Source organism: Chenopodium quinoa, unplaced genomic scaffold (genome assembly GCF_001683475.1).
Source record: "Chenopodium quinoa cultivar QQ74 unplaced genomic scaffold, ASM168347v1, whole genome shotgun sequence".
In the NCBI taxonomy this organism is placed as follows: Eukaryota; Viridiplantae; Streptophyta; class Magnoliopsida; order Caryophyllales; family Amaranthaceae; genus Chenopodium; species Chenopodium quinoa.
In genome coordinates this window covers 1,423,363-1,429,051 of record NW_018745485.1, presented here as the reverse complement: position 1 = coordinate 1,429,051, position 5,689 = coordinate 1,423,363, and the positions used below count along the sequence as shown (strand labels likewise).

Below are 5,689 nucleotides of genomic sequence, written 5' to 3'. Positions count from 1 at the left end.
AAAAATAAATAGAAAAAGAGGTCATGAAATCTTGTCGTTGAAGCTCGCCTCTGTCTTGTGTTGTTTGCTCCGACATCATCCAGTCTTCTCGCTAGCTAGAGGCAATGGGATCACTTGTGGAAAAAATCTTATTTGTAACAAGCTATTCGTAACGGACATATGATTTTTTGTTACAATTAAGTTATTCGTAACGGGCAAATTCAATGTCCGTTACAAAAAAGTTGTGAATTGGGCAAGAAAAGGGTTATTCATAACGGACAAATTAGTGCCCGTTACGAATAAGTGGTTATTCGTAACGGACAGATTGGTGCCCGTTACGAATAAGTTGTTATTTGTAACAGGCATTATTCTGCCCGTTACGATTAACTAACTAATCGTAACCAACAAATATTGCCCGTTACAAATAGAAAAGTCAACAGAATTTTGACCTTGTTATTTGTAACTAACATGGGGTGTCCGTTACGAATAAGGTTTTAAAGTAAGCCCTAAATTTTTACTTTCCCCTTTCTCACTCCCCTCTGCCAAAAAATTTCCACTTTTCTCTCTCTAATATTGAAGCAGCTCCCGCGCGCAAGGTCGTCGTCCTCACCTCCCTCAACTCCATTGAAGGAGCTCCAAGCTCAGTTCAATCTTTTGCTCCTCTCATTCTCACTCTTCTCCTCCATTGAAGCGCACTTTGAGTTCTCCATTATTGAAGCGCACTCCGAGTTCTCCATTATTGAAGCGCACTCCGAGTTCTCCATTGAAGGGCTTTTTGAGTTCTCCATTGAAGCGCTATCTGAGTTCTCCATTGAAGCGCTCATAGTTCTCCATTAAAGCGTACTCTTTCTCTCTCCTCCCCCAATTTTGTAACCCTTGTTTCAGTTTGCTTAATTGCAATTACTTAATTATAGGTTTTATTTTTTTTCCCCAAATTAATTGATTGATTTTACTATTTTCCATTTGCTTAATTGCAATTACTTAATTATAGGTTTTATTTTTTTCCCCAAATTATGCTTCTCTGATTGGTGGGTGGTGTTTGCGTGGGTTTGGTTGGAGTTGAGGTGGTGAATTGGTTGATGATTGTTGTTGTTGCGAGTGGAAACAGGGGAAGGGCGTGGTTCAGGTGGTTGCGGTTTTGTGTGGTGGTGGTAGAACAGGGGAGAATTGCGGTTATTGGTGTTGGTGGGGTGATTGGAGTTGCGGCTGGCAGTTGGTGAATTGGGGGAAAGCAGTGGTGGACTGGTGGTTTGCGTGGTGGTGGTAGTGGCTGCTGTTAAAGGTGGCTGAAGGTGGAGGTTGGTGATTTGAGTGGCTGAAGGTGGTGGTTGGTGATTTGAGTGGCTGAAGGTGGTGGTTTGCGGCTGTAGTGGTTGAGTGTGGTGGAGATGGAAGCAGGGGAGATGTGTTTTGGTTGTGTTGGTGTGTAGGGTAAGGTGAAGTGTGGTGAAGGTTTAGGGGCAGCAGCTTGTAAGACATTTTGTTGAACTTGATTGACTCGGGTCCCGAACTTCCAATGCAAACCATTTGACTTTGAAACATAAGGTTCTGGATGGGTGGTAAGTTTCAGTCTTAGAAACCTTTAGTTGAACTTTCTTCTTTTACCCCTTCTTAACTGTGTGATAATCTAAATTCATTGGAGCAGTGGCTCGGACTTGACACACAGTCGAAGAAGCTTCTTGTTGAAACCACTCCAAATCAGGTGAATGCCCAGAGGCCCCAGATTGTTTTCTTTAATTAATAGGAGGAAAGCTTAAAATTTCTTGTGTTTCTAACGTGATGTTCTTAGAAGGAAATTCCTTTGTACTCAAATTAAGACAGAGTTATACTGTGATAGTATCCTCTTTCATTTGCAAGTTGGCTGTTGGGTTTTCTAGTCTGTATGGTTGTGAATTTGTGATCACATTTTCTTAACTAGTGATGATTTATGAGTGTGTTATCATTTCCGCGTATGTAGGTTTAAAGGAAGTTGTTCAAACAGACAAGGCTCCTGCGGCATTGGGACCATATTCTCAAGCCATTAAAGCAAACAACATGCTTTGTATCTGGTGTTCTGGGTCTTGTGCCTGAGGTTTGAGTTTCAAATCTGATTATTTCCAGCTAATTTTGTCAGTTTGTGCTCTTGTAATTGTTCTTGCTTACTAATGTAAACAATACCTGTTTGAATGCAGACAGGAAATTTTATATCAGAAAATGTGGAGGAACAAACTGAGCATGTAATGAAATTTTTTGCAAACTGACATGGTAACTTAAAGATTTGTTATAACTCTACTATTAGGAAATCATTCTTTTGTACAAGTATGCTGGGGGTCTAAAAGTCTTGTAATTGTGAAGGACCCGTGATGACTCAATCACTGGACAGTAGATGGATGGAATGACGGATTTATGAGTGTAATTATATATTTATATACATTTAATAAAGGAAGTTTTTCCTTGACGAGCTTGTTAATGCATCTCCTTTTTCGCCGCTAACTACTCTACTTGTGCAGCATTCTTTTGGTTAGGATGGGAGACTGGGAGGTGGGATACTGTTTGCCAAAGAAAAGTTCTTTAAACTATCTTGTGCTGATAATATATGCTTAGTAAAGGCATATCTCAATGCTCTACAACGGGTCATTTGCTTATTCCTATTAATCAATATTAGCTAAGACAAATATGATGCTCAATGAGTCAAACTGTCAAAGTGCCCATATTAAATTCGCTTCAGTGGCTGAGTAGTATCAATTTATCAAATGCTTGTCACTTGTCTGCATTGTAAACCCAAATTTTGTTTTTCTGTGCTCAATGAAATGCCTAAAACTGTAGCAAACTGCTGGATCAAAAATACTGCTTTTGATGTGAATAAGTTGGTCAGCTTTCATTTGCCATGAAGATAAACATGTTCCTTTTACAAACTGTAGTTTGATGTATGCAAGTGAGCTATTTGCAAATTGCCAATTATTTGTCAAACATGCATTTAGATTATCATTTTGAATGAACTTTTAGGCATTCTACAATTATTGTAGACCTCTAGTGTTCTTGCTTCCAGCACAGTATCGAGGTAGGGGCAGTATATGGTTCGTGAGTTTGGCATATCTAGACTTTAAACATTTATTTCAATTAGTTCTTTTAAAAAAAATCTCATATTTTGAGCCCTAAAGTGATAGAGGTGTTAATAATTCAAGTCATCTTACATTTCAGGTTCTCAAAAACATGGGTGAAATTTTGAAAGCTAGTGGGGCAACTACTCTTCTGTAGTCAAAACAACCATCATGTAAGTGCATTTGCTTCTCAAATTTCCTCCTTGAAACGCGTATTTGTATCCCTTTACTTGAAGTGCAAAGGTGTATTAGAAGAGGTTAGTAATTTTTTTTTGCAAATTTTGAAACCTTTTTAGCTCTATACGCTCCCAAGAGTAAGATAATGGTCAATTGTTATTGATTTCAATTCATAAAAACCAAAACATAAGGTAATTAAGGATGTTTAGTGTTATATTGTGTTAATTTGAACCAATACATGAAAGATAAGAAAGGTAGAAGTCCCTTGGGCAATTTTGAAGCCTTTTTGGCTCTATACGCGCCTAAAAGTGAGTAAATGGTCAATTTTCATTGATTTCAATTCATAGAAACCAAAATATAGGGTTCGTTTGGCATTGTTGCAGTTTTCAGTTTTTTGGTTTTTTGTATTTTAAAAGTGTATGATATATGTCATATAATGAATAAAAATTTAGTCAAACTTATTAAAATCATGCTAATTTTGAAAACTGACAACAGAAAAGTGAAAACACCTTTTTCTTGTTTCTTGTTTTTGGTTTTTTTGTTTTAAAAAAAACTGAAAACTCAAAACAAAAAACAATGCCAAACAAGCCCTAAGGTAATTAAGGATGTTTAGTATTATATTGTGTTAATTTGAACAAATACTTGAAAGATGGGAAAGGTAGAAGTCCCTTAGACAATTTAGAAGCGTTTTTGGCTCTATGTGCTCCCAAGAGTGAGATAGTGGCCAATTTTCATTGATTTCAATTCATAAAAACCAAAATATAAGGTAATTAAGGATGTTATGTGTTTTATTGTGTTAATTTGAACAAATACTTGAAAGATGGGATAGGTAGAAGTCCCTTAGGTAATTTTGAAGCGTTTTTGGCTCTATACGCTCCCAAGAGTGAGATAATGGTCAATTTACATTGATTTCAATTCATAGAAACCAAAATATAAGGTAATTAAGGATGTTTAGTGTTATATTATGTTAATTCACCAATACATGAAAGACGGGAAAGGTAGAAGTCCCTTAGGCAATTTTGAAGCCATTTTAGCTCTATACGCTCCTAAAAGTGAGTAAATGGTTAATTTTAATTGATTTCAATTCATAGAAACCAAAATATAAGGTAATTAAGGATGTTATGTGTTATATTATGTTAATTTGAGCAAATACTTGAAAGATGGGAAAGGTAGAAGTCCCTTAGACAATTTTGAAGCGTTTTTGGCTCTATAAGCTCCCAAGAGTGAGATAATGGTCAATTTTCATTGATTTCAATTCATAGAAACCAAAATGTAAGGTAATTAAGGATGTTAAGTATTATATTGTGTTAATTTGAACAAATACTTGAAAGATGGGAAAGGTAGAAGTCCCCTTAGGCAATTTTGAAGCCTTTTTGGCTCTATACGCTCCTAGGAGTGAGATAGTGGTCAATTTTCATTGATTTCAATTCATAGAAACCAAAAAATAAGATAATTAAGGATTTTATGTGTTACATTGTGTTAATTTGAACAAATACTTGAAAGATGGGAAAGATAGAAGTCCTTTAGCACAATTTTGAAGCCTTTTTGGCTCTATACGCTCCCAAAAGTGAGTAAATGTTAACTTTTTATTGATTTCAACTCATAGAAATCAAAATATAAGTCAATTAAGGATGTTATGTGTTTTGTTTCTATATTATGAGTTTTATTTTTATAATTTGGTTCATCACATTTATTCTAATGATTGTTTTTATTATGGATTGTTTTTATTTAACCTCTTTCATATGTTTTTTTTTTCAATAGGATTTTTGTCCAAGGACCGCCCCGTATGATGTTGACGAGTTGAATGTGGTTCGAGAACAATGGGTGCAATACTTTAGAAGTAAATATTTATTGAATGCATAACTATTAGCTTAGGTAGAACAACGTAATATTTTTAGTGTTGTTGTATATGTTGGATAAATTTATACAAATTTTTATTTGTAATGTGTTACTACTTCAGTTTTTATATTACGTTATATTAATTTTTACGAAAGATTGTTACTACTTCAGTTTTTATATTACGTCATATTAATTTTTACGAAAGATTGTTCGGTATACATGCTGTCGAAATTAAATAAAACGAAAATTTAATTTAATAATTATTTGTAACGGTCACCAAAATTGTCAGTTACAAATAACTAGTTATTCGTAACGAGCACTTTTTTTGCCCGTTACAAATAAGTGTTAAATTATATACAATAAAACTCTATTCGTAACGGACATTTAAGATGTCAGTTACGAATAATCACTTATTCGTAACGGGCGTTTTAGGTGCCCGTTACGAATAAGGACTTATTTTAATACAAAAAAAAAATTATTCGTAACTGACATTTCAGATATCCGTTACGAATAACCCCTTATTCGTAACTAACATTTAAAATGTCCGTTACGAATAATGAGTTATTCGTAACGGACATCTGAAATGTCAGTTACGAATAATGGGTTATTCGTAA

At 34.9% G+C, this 5,689-nt stretch overlaps 1 long non-coding RNA gene across 3 annotated transcripts; it reads left to right on the top strand.

Moving 5' to 3' along the window:
* Window positions 1-469: 469 nt before the first annotated feature.
* On the top strand, window positions 470-5,293 carry LOC110715230. 3 transcript variants are annotated; one of them, XR_002510266.1, is made up of 7 exons: window positions 470-819; window positions 971-1,538; window positions 1,625-1,681; window positions 1,937-2,050; window positions 2,151-2,195; window positions 3,160-3,232; window positions 4,998-5,293. It is a non-coding gene; the product is annotated as an uncharacterized LOC110715230 (long non-coding RNA). The 3 variants fall into 3 exon arrangements; XR_002510265.1 differs by having other exon boundaries at window positions 471-819; window positions 2,151-2,223; XR_002510267.1 differs by lacking the exon at window positions 2,151-2,195 and having other exon boundaries at window positions 471-819.
* Window positions 5,294-5,689: the final 396 nt, after the last annotated feature.